The sequence below is a fragment of the Arvicanthis niloticus genome, chromosome 3 (genome assembly GCF_011762505.2).
Source record: "Arvicanthis niloticus isolate mArvNil1 chromosome 3, mArvNil1.pat.X, whole genome shotgun sequence".
In the NCBI taxonomy this organism is placed as follows: Eukaryota; Metazoa; Chordata; class Mammalia; order Rodentia; family Muridae; genus Arvicanthis; species Arvicanthis niloticus.
In genome coordinates this window covers 98,933,093-98,946,367 of record NC_047660.1, presented here as the reverse complement: position 1 = coordinate 98,946,367, position 13,275 = coordinate 98,933,093, and positions in this window count along the sequence as shown.

Genomic DNA, 13,275 nt, shown 5'->3' with positions numbered 1-13,275 from the left:
ACTGGAATGAGAAACTGGAGACTCATACCAAGAAGAAAGTGAGGTAGGCTGAGTAATTTACAAAAATTGGAGTATGTGCTGCCAATTTATTTTGCTGTACCAACACCAATGTATTTCTGCTGTATCATGAGTACATGTTAGAGCAGAGACACTGGCATAGACCCTGAGATCAATTGCAGAGGAGTTGAAAGGAGCAGGCCAGAGGCAAATGAGAATTTTAATAGCAAATGAAAATGACTCAGGCCCTGGCTTACTTCCTCAGGCACTTTCAACTCTCTGCCCTCTGCCTCATCATGCTTTCTTGCCCAGACACCAGGGAAAGGGCAGAGAAGTGGAGACTCACAGTGGCAAGTATCCACCCTGCCCATTATTATTTTTTCAATAAAGAATTTTAACTGGTACATAAAAATAGAAAGATTATAAACATCAATACAGTACCCAATAATATATCTCAAGAGATATATACATTATACAATCCATTCAAACAGATCTAGTTGTTTAAAACATTACTTTTTTATTGTAACACATTCAAAATATCTTTTTCTATATTTTAAGATGCAGCATACATGACAGTTCTGTAGAGTCACTGTGCAGTCATGCAATATTACACTAGGACTTTATACTCCCAAGTAGCTGCATCTTTAAACTTATTAATCAAACTTCCCCCACTCAACTTCCCCTTCTTACAAAGTTTTTATTTGGTGAAGACATAAAAAATTGGAGCCAAGTACTTTTCTGTTTCTTCTAGCTTGAGTGATTAATGGGAATGAAAAGTTATATTTAAAAGGCAATATATAGTAGACTCAAGATTAAAGAAATTCAATAGCAAGGCCCCATTACTAAAGACAACACCCACACAGCTCATTGAACATCGAGGGGTCAAGCTGGTGCCAACATAGAACCTTCACCTCTAAGTTTTAGAGTCTTTGATATGGGAAGCTACTCTGCATGTTAGCAAAAGAGAAACATACCAATCCAGCCACAAACCCTGAGATCTTCAATGCCATCCTGCCTGCAAAATATCCCAGGACAACTGTAGCACAAAGCTTGTAGGAGTAACCAGTGTTGCATTTGACTGAGTTCACTCCACACATCAGGCTGTGAGAAGCCCCAGGGCTCTGCTTCAGGGTGGAGAGAACACAGTCTAGGGCTTTGCAGGGGCCGGAGCTCTTGGGTTAGGGGTTCCTGGGCCAGGAGGCAGCCGGGAACTGACTGGTCTCAGCTTTTGGGCTCTCAGGCACCTCTGAGAGACTGCAGAAAAGCTGAAACCAGGGGTGGGGTTGAGAGGGGGAAGGTATACAGGCTGGATTGACCTGCAGCTGAAAGCTGAAAGGGGAGGGGAAGAAGCTCTGGTGGGAAGGAGACTCTTGGTCACAGCAACTTGTTTGGCTGGGTCTTGGCTGGCTCAGCTAGCTCTGTGGCTGGAAACATAGAGAGGTCATTGGTGGGAGGTTAGAAGGTGGCTCAGTAGTTGAAGACCTTCTCCACGTTTCTCCACGGTAGACCCCAAAGAAGAGAGGTAGTCCAGATATTAAGATATGGTCTTAAGATCTTTATTGTCCTGGCAGAAAATGGATGAAGCTATATCCCATATTCTTAGGGTGGGCCTGAGGTTAAATACCTTTTGCAAGGAGGAGGGTCTGGGAAGGAATGCTTAATTGGCTGTGCCCTCTGGTCTTTAGGTATCTCATGAATATGGAGATGTCTTGAGGCTCTGTGGCCTGTGTCACACCCTCTATCTGTGCTATGGTGACTGATGGCCACAAACCTCTCTTTGTAGGGTGCTGTAGAGGTCTGTGACTATGTGAAAGCAGCCAGGGGTCCCAGGAGAAAGGCCAAATTCCTATTGTCCCTGAGGGTCTCTGGGGTTTTAAGCCTGCTCAACCAGGTACCCAGCTGCCTCTCACAGCCCACTGCCCCACACTTTACCAGATGACATATACCCCAAACTGTGTGGGTGACCAAGAACCAAAGATTAAATAGCCCAGAGACCTAAGGTAAAAACCAAATATTTTTTGACTTTAAAAAAAAGTAGTGATAAAATGACTTTTAATGATATTTTGTTGTCCTCATAGATGAGAATCTTATTCAGCTGTCATTAGAAAAATCTTCCTCCTGAAGCAGATGGGGCAGCAGATGGGAACAAATACAGAGACCCACAGCCAGACATTATACAGAGAGAGAACACACAGCTCTAAATGGGATGTCTCTATCAAATCCCTTCCTCAGAGCTTAGGGAAATGCATGGAAGAAGAGGATGTAAGAGCTGGAGGAGCTGGAGGACTCCAGGAGAGCAACGTCCTCTAAATCAACTAAGCAAAGCTCATATAAGCTCACAGAGACTGAAGTAGCAAGCACAGGGTCTGCATGAGTCTGCTCCACATCCTCTGTGTAGATATTTTAGCTTTCAGTTTATTATTTTTATGGGACTTCTGAGTGTGTGTGATTCTTGTGCCTTCTCTTGGGCTCTTTTCTCTCTGTTGGCTTGCTTTTGCCTAACTTTGATGTGATGGATTTTGTTTTATATTACTATATCTTATCTTGTTATTCTTTGTTGTTATTCTTTAGAAGCCTGTCTTTTCTTTTTCTTTTTTTAAAATGAGAGACAGAAAGGGAGTGGGTCCAGAATGGAGAAGAGGCGGTGAGGAACTGGGAGTAGTAAAGTGAGAGGAAATTGTAATCAAGATATATTATATGCTAAAACAATCCATTTTCAATAGAAGGGGGATTTCACCAAAATTAAAAATATATATATTTTAAAAGATCTTATGGTGGTCTTGGCCTATAATTTCAGCTCCTTGGAGACTGAGGAGGGGAATCTTCAAGATGAAGTCCAGTCTGAGCTACAGAGTGAGGATCTATCTCTGTTAAAAATAAATAAATACTAACAAAAAGGGGGAGGAATGTAGGTCAGAGTGGGTTTTTACCGACCATGCATGGGTTTGATCCTCAATGGTGGAAAAAAGGTTACTATATACAATAGTAATTCACTAATGGTTTCTAAAGTTTCTTTGAGGAAGGGATTTCAGCAATGGCTGACATCACAATCAGAATCCAATGTGTCTCCTTCTGGTAGACAGTCACAAGCAGTAACAGGCTGGCCTTTCCTGGTATGTACAATGCGTGAGGCCACAGGAGCTCTTTGTATATAAACTTTACTCTACTGTCCCCTTCCCCCACATCTGTGGGTTAAAATGTCTCAATATTCTCACTGAGGTATAGGGGAAATCAGTTCTTGCACTTCAGTGTGCAGTAGAAACTGCATAAGAGCTCAGGATCTTTCCACCCCATACTTTGATCTTCTTTGTGGTGCTTACCTTCTGTGAAATAAAGAGTACCCAGAAAAACAGTTTTTCTTTATACTTAGCAGAAAACCTTTGGAAAGATGTTTCATGAAAGGGACAAAAGTTAAAGTCTTACCTGTTTCCTCAGGAACTCAAGTTATCCAAGTATACATAAGTGGCTTCAAGTGAAGCTTACAGACCATCTAAATCTCTACCTGGTGGTGTGTATCGCCCCGGATCTTGCCTTGTTTCATGCAGAACTCATTCCCAGAAACTGGGGGTTTCAATATGCTTGGCGTAGGTGTAGAGGAGTGGCTCTGATGCATTGATTTAATTGGGAATATGATGCTAAAAGTTCTTGTCCCCAATTGATTTTCTATGAATAAAGATGCCATTGGTCAATGGGTGGGAGGAAGGAAAGAGGTGGCACTTCCAGATTCCTGCAGGCTAGGAGAGAGGAGAGGACAGGGCGAGGAGAATCGAGATACTTGGGGGAGAGAGACAGAACAGACTCAGAGCTGCAGGGGAGATCTTCCAAAATGTAAGCAGAAAAGGGAATGCAGTCCATGGAAGGGCAGCCTGAAATTGTCTTGGGCAACAAGACCAACGGGCTTCACAGAAGGTAACCAGGCAACTAAGTGGAGGGCAGATTTAGAGGTGTTGAGCTAAGAGTAAAGGGAAGGGCACGCTAGCCAGGGGAGGCTTAGAAGAAGAGCCCAGTCAGTGACCCAGTAAGGCGGGTTAAAAATGAGCTTATGTGTGTGTGTCTTTCATCTGCGGATCCAAGAGAACCTGAGCAGGTGGCTGGTAACAAGGCCAGCACAGGAACACTAAAGCAAGGTAGTAAAAACTACATGCTGCACCAGGGAGTAGCACTATTAGGAGGTGTGGCCTTGTTGGAGGAAGTGCCACTGTGGGGGTGAGCTTCGGGACCCTCTCCTAGCTTCCTTGAAGATTGTCTCTTCTTGGCTGCTTTTAGATCAGGATGTAGAACTCTTGTCTTCTCCAATATCATGGCATGCTGCCATGCTTCCTGCCATGATGATAACGAACTGAACCTCTGAAAGTATAAAGCAGCCCCAATTTAATGTTTACCTTTATAACAGTTGTCATGATCATGGTGTCTTTTCACAGCCATGAACCCTAACTAGGACAATAATGGAGGAGAAAGTAATTATCGATTTTGCCCAACTGTGAATAATGTGAGATGCAGTAATGACTGGCCTGGCAAGATGAATGTCACAGGAGTAACCAACTGTTAGAAACAAAAATAAGTAAGAAAGCGTTTTGTGTAATTCAGAAACCATTTTAATGAAACTTAAAAAGCCACATTCTGTGACTTGAGATACTATGATGCCTGAGCTTGCTACCAGGCATCTCTGATAAGGCCTCAGAAGCAAGGCCTTGGTGGGCTACCAAGTAATCTGGCTATGAGCCTAGCCTGAGACTGGTCTTATATACTAATGAACTAACCCCAAGGTAGTCTTGATGTGATAGTTAACTACTGTGAGCTGTGAGCCCTGACAGGGTTACACTATCACCCATTGAAATAACAAAAATAGGAACTTTGGGAACGCTCTGTAGGATGATACTGCTATATTCCAAGACATGGCTCCTCTAGCCTCTGTGTTGATTCCCATCGGCACTAAAGATTGAGGCCCTGGCCTTAATAACTGTTGAACTTCCAATACTGTCGTTGGGCTCATACAGTCCTGCTTGTCACAGAGCGCTGCTGCCCAGGTCTCTTGTGGATCTTCTGGACGTCCATCAGTGCCAGCCTCCTACCTGTCATAGTTGAAGGACTTCATGGCAGACATGGGTAGAGCCTGGCAGCTTCTGAAGCATCCTTACTAGAGAATATGCCCCTGTGGAACCCTGCAGCAGCATTTCTGTCCAAACAACTGTTCCCTGCTTGGTAAGATGTTTAACCTTTATACTAGCATAATATTGTCAGGAATGAGTAAACTGAATGTATTTGAAAGACAAATCTTGTGTGGACATCCTAATTGCTGAGAGCCTCACAACTCATAGGCCATGCTCTCTGCACCTATCACTTTCAGATTGAATTTATATAAATACCACAAAGATGAAATCCATATGTTGGACAAAGAACCTATGGCTAGACTGGTTAAAGATTACAGGGGATCATTCAACCAATGTAATATCACGCTGACTAGTAATGACTTATCATTATGCCCATAGATTAATGCATCTCTCACTTCTTATCTGAGAAGCTTCCACTTTCGGTAAAAGGTGGTCAACATAGAGACCCACAACTGGCCAAAGTGTCATGTGTTTTGAGGTTTAATTAACGTAATTCTTCAATGCAGTCAGCAAGAAGTCTCTCTCCTGCTTTAGACAGTCTAAAAGGGCGAATGTCTGCCACCTTGTGTTCAGAGCCACAAAAGCACCCGCAGCATTTGGAATCAACACGCGGGCTTTTCTTTCCAGTCTAAAGACACTTTTACTTTTCGTTCCCAAGGCCAATCCATAACTGTTTGAGTGAGAAAAAAGTAATATTTATAGGAAAAATGTACAGTTAATTAATAGATAACTTGGATTACAGTGGATTATGATCCATTTATGTGTGCACCTTCTGACTTAATTAATTTTATAAAATATGATACTAAAACACCAAAAGTAAGAAAAAAAAACCCCAAAAACCAAAAAAAAAAAAAAAAAAAAAAAAAAAAAAAAAAAAAAAAAAAAAGCTGGACAGTGGTGGAGCATGCCTTTAATCCCAGGATTTGGGAGGCAGAGGCAGGCGGATTTCTGAGTTCGAGGTCAACCTGGTTTACAGAGTGAGTTCCAGGACACCCAGGGCTACACAGAGAAACCCTGTCTCAACCCACCCCCCTGAAAAAAACCAAAAAACAAAAACTAAAACGCTAAAAGTTCAATGAAGCGTGTAGGCGGCAGGACACAATTTCAACATGAACGTTAGAAGCTTGAGGAATTTTGCTCTGTCTTATAAAGTAATGGAATCATTTTAAGAATAATAATTTGATTTAACTTTTAGTTCTAAGAGACATGGAACAACTAATGGAATGGAGACAGGTATCCATATAATAAAATCAAAACAAAAGAAATCTGAGGATAAATTTTCTCTTAACCCATAAAATTTCACTTCTTATAGTAAACTAAAATAATTTAAGTCTAGTTAATTGTCATAAAGGAGGAAGAAGAGGAAGAAGAGAAGAAAAGATGGCAGAAAATTTTCTTTCTTTTTTCTTTTTCTTTTTTTATTTATTTTTATATTTTATTTACATTTCAGATGCCATCCCCTTTCCACATTTCCCCTTCCTAGAAAACCCCTATCCCATGCCCCCTTTTCCTTTTTGCTTTTATACATTTTTAAAAAAATGTTAATCAAAGGCTTTATAAGTTTGGTAAGGCTCAATCAGAAGTGTAACCCAATACCCAACCTAGATATATAAACTATCTTTGACTGGTGGAGACACGTGAACATCTGCCTCCATGCCCCCCTCCCTTTCTCTCTTTTTCTCTCTCATCACCTAGCTTCACCCTTCCTGTTAAAATAAAACTTTTCTCTCAAAATGCAATTAGAGCATAGTTATTCCTAATTGTACCAGTGAGGTACAAGATAGTCCTATTACCCAGTCCATCATTTGTTGACTAACCAGAACCTCTGTCATCTGTCCTAACTAAAGCATTTAGTTTTGAACCTGGCTTTTTTTTCTTAGAATGAATGTCAGCTGAAAACCATCCACTCAGATCTTTCCTCTCAAAGTAAATAGCCAGGATTGGCTATGAGACTATAGGTCTTCAACCCTGTCAGAAATCCAGAATGACTAAGTTAACTGAAATTATGGGAAGCACTAAGAATAGCTTCTAAAACTTAGCCAATTTATAGAGACCGCTGAACACCTGGAAAGCCCCTATACTACTGAACGTTGGAGCATCAAATCTTCAGCCTTCTGGCCCAGAGTCATCTGACAGACCTTAGTGATGCAAAATTATTAAGGGTTGATTACTCTGTCTAGGCAGGTATAATCAGTCGACTATTGGCAGAAAGTTTTCTAGGCAGATCCTTTAATATTTTATAGGCTAACAAATTCAGAAGAAAAGTAACAGGCTGTTGTTGTTTTGAGTCAGTGTCTTATCATATACCAGGCAGACCTGGAACTCACTCTGTAGCTCAGGCATGGCTCATGATGATGCTTTGAATACTGGGGTTACAGGAGTGAGCTCCCATGTATGGCTTAACAATATATTACTTAACAATATATTACCTCCTCAATACTCTTACTACTTATATTTTTTTTATTTTTGCACACACACACCCCCAAACACACACACACACACACACACACCCCTACCTTTTTAAAGATCAGCTTCCGTAGACAATTTAAAGCTATTCTTCCTACTTCCTGAAGAGCCTGAAGGCTAATGCCAATGGTTCCATGAAGACACAGAGAGCCAGTCAGGAGAACAGTTCATATTCCTCAGTTCCTGAAATTAACTGACACAGATTTATCCCACCAATTCAAGAGAAAGCCCCTACAAGGCAGGACCCCATTATACATTCATCTCTGTATTGTGCATAGTGCTAGAACCTGCAAAACCTTGTACACAGACGTAGGTGAACAGGACGTGTTGAATAAGGGTGGAGTAATCACAACGTGCTTAGGAAAAGATTTTTAAAATTCCACAACATAATTACAAGTGTTTCTAATTCCTAATCTTCCCAAAGATAATAGAGGAACTATATAGTGTAATGGCTCTAGGCATATGTATTTCGGTCTAGTAACTATTTTTGGTCCATTTTTTAAAAATCTGAATGAACACAATAAAATCATCTGAATTACAGGGTTTTGAGAGGATTGAATTGGAAAGTTTCCTTTGGTCACTACCTGTACTATTTATAGATATTGATATCACTGAAAAAGAAACATATTGACAAAAATAGAGCCCATTTAGCCCTGCAAAGGCAGCTAGCACACAAAGGTAAACATCACTGGGTTGACAAAATATTCTGTAAAGAATTGTCTTCTAAACACATTAAAATTCGTAGGCCAAGTCCATAACCCTACGTATTCCATGAAAGCTAATAGATTTTTCAAACAAAACAAAACAAAACAAAACAAAGCAAAAACTAACAGTTTAAAACTAACTGTTTACACTTCATATTTTAAACCTGAAGATTTGTTCTTGCAGCCATACAAGAACTGTGCTGCTTTCGCCTGGTTCTCACTCTGGCAAGGCTCTGATGTTAGTGCTGTAGGTGCTGGTGAATTGAGTGAAGTGGACTTTAAAGTCCTGGGGCAGGACCGGTTTGGTAAGGAGTCTCCAAGGCTGCAAGTACCTGACACCTCCTGCACCTCCATCACCTGCAGTCTGGACATGTCACTGTTGGGAGCCGACTTTTAGCAGAAAGCGGCTAGATTATCTTTGCAGCCATCTGGAACCATATACCCTGATAAGAGATTTGGTTTTCAATAGCCTATAACAGCTGAAGCACACTCTGATAAGTATATTGTTTATCCCACATAGCTTGTTTTGCTGTTTACTGCCCCCAGCTGCAAGGCGCACGTGGTAGTCACGCCTTCAAGGCATGCAGTTCACGTGCTGTTCAGGCCATATATGCCTGTAAGGTGCACGTGGTATCCAAGCCTGCAAGGTGCACAGTGCACGTGCTATCCACGCTAGCCATGCCTGTAAGGCTTACGTCATATTAACACCTGCAAGTCACGTGGTATCCGCGTGCCTACAAGGCACGTGGCAAAAGCATATAAATACCGCAGAATTCCCTTCAATAAATGAGACTAGAGACTTGAGACTTGATCACACCCTGTCTTGTCTCCATTCTTCGTGTCTCCTGCCCCTGCAGCCCCCCCCCCTCTCTTGACCAGAGCACTTAGCCCCAAAGCGTTGAGGCAGAGTAAGGTCCACAACTTTGCAACATTTTGGCCCACAAAGCTGGGCAGTACGGGCCCCGACAGTTTGGCGCCCAATGTGGGGCTCCAGTAAGCAGGATACAGTTGAAGACACCCTGTGCTGGAGAACCAGTCAACTGACAGAGTCTCAACGTTTGAACTCCAGTAAGTGGGATACAGTGGAAGACACCCTGCACTGGAGAACCAGTGGACTGACAGAACCGCAACATTTTGGTCCACAAAGCCAGGCCGCGACATGTCACCACCTGAGGTCAGTCACTATTTCCAGTCTGCACAGCTGCTACGTCTTGAGGCCATTGCTCGTGGTGGTGGGCAGAAGAAGCCCCACAGACATCCCCAGCACATGCAAGGTCTTTACGACTAGCGACCAGTTTCCCGTGTCTGATGGCCATTGTGATGGGGTGACTGCCTAGAATTCTGCTTCGATCTTAGCCAAAGGCTATGCAGATGACCTACAAGCTAGAAGCTAAATTATTACTTAAAAGATGGGATGGCTCCTATGCCACCCTTCCCAGCGCCCAGAGTTAGGGCTGGACCTTGAAATCCTGGAAACCTTCCTCCAGCTCCTCACTGGAGCTCAGATGGAATGGGAGAACTACCATTCTCAGGAGGAGACAAGCCTGTAGGTGCCTGTGGGGCACAGACTGAAAACCTGAGGAGAGAATGCTCAGTTCTGAGAAGCAGCAATTGTAGCCCCAAAGAAGTAGCTTCTCACAATGGAACCCACTGCTTGGATGTAGGGCGTATCGAGAGCACTCATCAGTGGCCAGTGATCCAGCATTTAATTCACTGTACTACTTTCTGTTCCTGGATAAAAGAACAGGACTGAAGGAACTTAAGAATGAGCTTATTTGGTTTCAGAAGGATAAGAAGGTATCATAGTAGGAAAACAGGGTAGCCAGGGCAGGCATCAGAACTCATATCGTCCACAAGCAGGAAGCAGAGCATCGAGACAGCTGTACAGGCTTAAAACTCTCAAAGCCTAACCTCAGTGATGCATTTCCTCTAGCTAGACAGCACCCTTAAACCTCATCCAAACAGCACCAACTGAGGACCAAGTGTTCAAGTGTCCAAATGTCCGAGCCCAAGGAGGATATTTCTCATTCAAAGCACCACACCCACGTATAGCACACAGGTAAGTGTCTAGTATGGGGTCTGGTGGGGTTAGAGATTAGCATCTGTGTTAGCATTAGGGTTATAGTTAGGCTTAGGGTTAAGGTTAGGGCTAGGTTAGGGCTGAGAGTTTCTTTTTCTGGGGAGATATGAAGAAGTACCTAGTTATCCTATATAGGATATGATGGAACAACCAGAGCATTAATTATACCAAAACCCTATTTGGCAAACTAGTGAATTTTTAAGAGTTACAGAACTATAGGCAAGGAGTAAGAATGACTCAGAGGCATGCAGCAGCAAAAAGCCCACTTTTCTAGTTAGGGTTACTATTGTTAGGATGAAACACCATGTCCAAAACCAAGTTGGGGAGGGAAGAGTTTGTTTGGTAGCCTTTCATTAAAGGAAGTGAGGACAGAACCTCAAGCAGGGCTGAGACCTGGAGATAGCCACTGATACAGAAGCCATGGAAGGGTGCTGCTTACTGGCTTGGTAATCAGGGCTTACTCAGACTGCTTTCTTATAGAACTTAGGGCTAGTTCAGGGATGATACCACGTAGAGTGGGCTGAGCCATCCTCCATCAATCACTAGTTAAGAAAATGCCCTACAGCCAGATTTTATGGAGGCATTTTCCCAACTGAGGCTCCTTCCTTTTAGATAATTTTAGCTTGTGTCAAGTTGTCATAAAACTAGCCAGAGCAATTGATCCCTTGTTAACTTGGACAAACAAACATATCACTGTCAAGCCACAATCTTTCTTTCTTGTTCATCTCCAAGATTGCACGCAAGTATTAACATTGCTATGTAAACATTTCAGATTTTAAATGTCCCACTGTTTTTAAAAATTCAAACAGTTAATAATTCAGTCTTTAAAATATTCAATTTCTTTAAAAATTTAAAGTCTTTGTAAAAGTCTAAAATCTCTTTAAAAGTTCAAAGTCTCTCAATTGTGGGTTCCTGTAAAATTAAAAATAAGTTAAATACTTATTAAATACTTAAAAAAAATAAGAAGCAGGGCACAGTCACAGTCAAATCAAATCAAAACCTAACTCCCAACTATGTAAATAACTAAATGCCCAATGTCTGGGACCCACCTGCTGTCTTCTAGGAGCCTCCAAAAGGGCTTGGGTCACTTCTCTAGCTCTGCCCTCTACAGCACATATAGATTGTTTTCTAGACTCCGGTTGGTTCCACCCCACTGTTGCTGTCGTTAGTATTCTTATTCATTCCCTTGTGCTGGCATCTCCAAAATGCTGGAGGCTTCTGCTGCAACTAGGCTACACTTTCACCAATAGCCTTTCCTGGGCTCCCTTCATGGTGCCAAGCCTCAACTTCTCTACATGGTCCCTTCAGTCTGGGACTTCACCTGTTAGTGAGGCTACACCTTCTCCAATGGCTCATCCTGGCCTCTCACAGTGCCACAAGCAACACACCAGTGGCTACATCCTCAAAGATTTCTATTTCTTCTTTAGCACCATGACCCTTCAATAGTTCTTTCAACATGGGCAAGGCCTTAGCCACTTGTTCTTGCTGAACCTGATGCATGCTGGAGTTGTGACTGGCTTAAGATCAAGTAATTCATGTAGGTAAGCATGTAGTCCTATTGACTTGTATAAGCAGCCCACCAGTGACTGCTTTCCACTGTACTGTGATTTGTTTTTGAGCCTAGAGGAGATAATGTAGATGTCCATGTATGGTTAGGTATTGGGCCGCTGTGCTGCATAGTTTTAAGTCAAGTTGGCACAAGCTAGAGTCATCCGAAAGGAGGGAACCTCAGCTGAGAAAATCTCTTCCATAAGTTCTGGCTGTAGGACATTTTCTTAGATAGTGATTGACACGGAGAGGTCCCAGCTCATTGCGGGTGGTGCTATCACTAGGTTGGTGGTCTTGGATTCTATAAGAAAGCAGGTTGAGCAAGCCACAGAGAACAAGCCAGTAAGTAGCACACCTCCATGGTTTCTGCATCACCTTCTGCCTCCAAGTTCCAGCCTTGCATAAGTTTTTGCTCTCCGCTTTTGATGATGAACTGTTATATGGAACTGTGCATAACTCTTTCCACCCCAGGTTGCTTTGGTCATGGCATTTCATCACAGCAGTAGTAACCCTATGACAAACATTATGCTACAGCAACCATCACTTGTCCAGTGTGTTTGCCTCATCACTGGGGAGCCTGAGCACCACCAGCAAGTCTCTAAGGGAATCAGAACACAGATCATGATAGGGGTTTTAGCTCATGTTTTTCCAGGTTAGAAACAGTGGGGTCTGGAATAGGAGCTCTGGTTTCTGGCCTCTTATGTACCTAAACACTGCTGGGGACTACAGGGAGTTGGGAATAGGGGTCTGAGGTCCATGCTTTCCCTATGCACCAGGCAAGAAGGGGATAGCTGAGCCAGGATAGGGACAGAATCCAGTTTGGTTCCAAGTGAGTGCTGAGAGTATGGAGGGGATGGAAGAGAGAAGGCCTTCTCTAGAAGATTTAGGCTCAGCTCTTTACAATGAAGCACTCCCTCTGTGGTAATCCTTGATGAAGGAGATGGTCCTTGCTTGTCCAAACTGCTTTATTTGATGGCAGATGTGAATGCATATTCCTTACTAAGGGTGAACCAGGGATTAAATACCTTTGGCAGGAAGGAGTGCCCATGAAGGGAAACTCATTGGCTAAACACTCAGGGCCTATCTAGATACCTCATTAGCATGGGGAACTTCAGGTTTTTATGCTAATCTAACTAATTGTTATGGTCTTCTCAGTGGGATGTCATAGTTAGTTCCAGATCAGATAGTTTGTCAGGGAGCTGGCCTCATACCTACCATTCTCAATTCTGAAATTTCCTGGGGTTTAGGCTTGCTCAGCCTTACCAGTTCTTCTGTCTGGTGGCACAGGCCACTTGCCCCACAGTCACTTGATTCTCAGGAACTTTACTAATTTTCACCTATCTCTGAAGTTACAGGATCTATTGTGAAA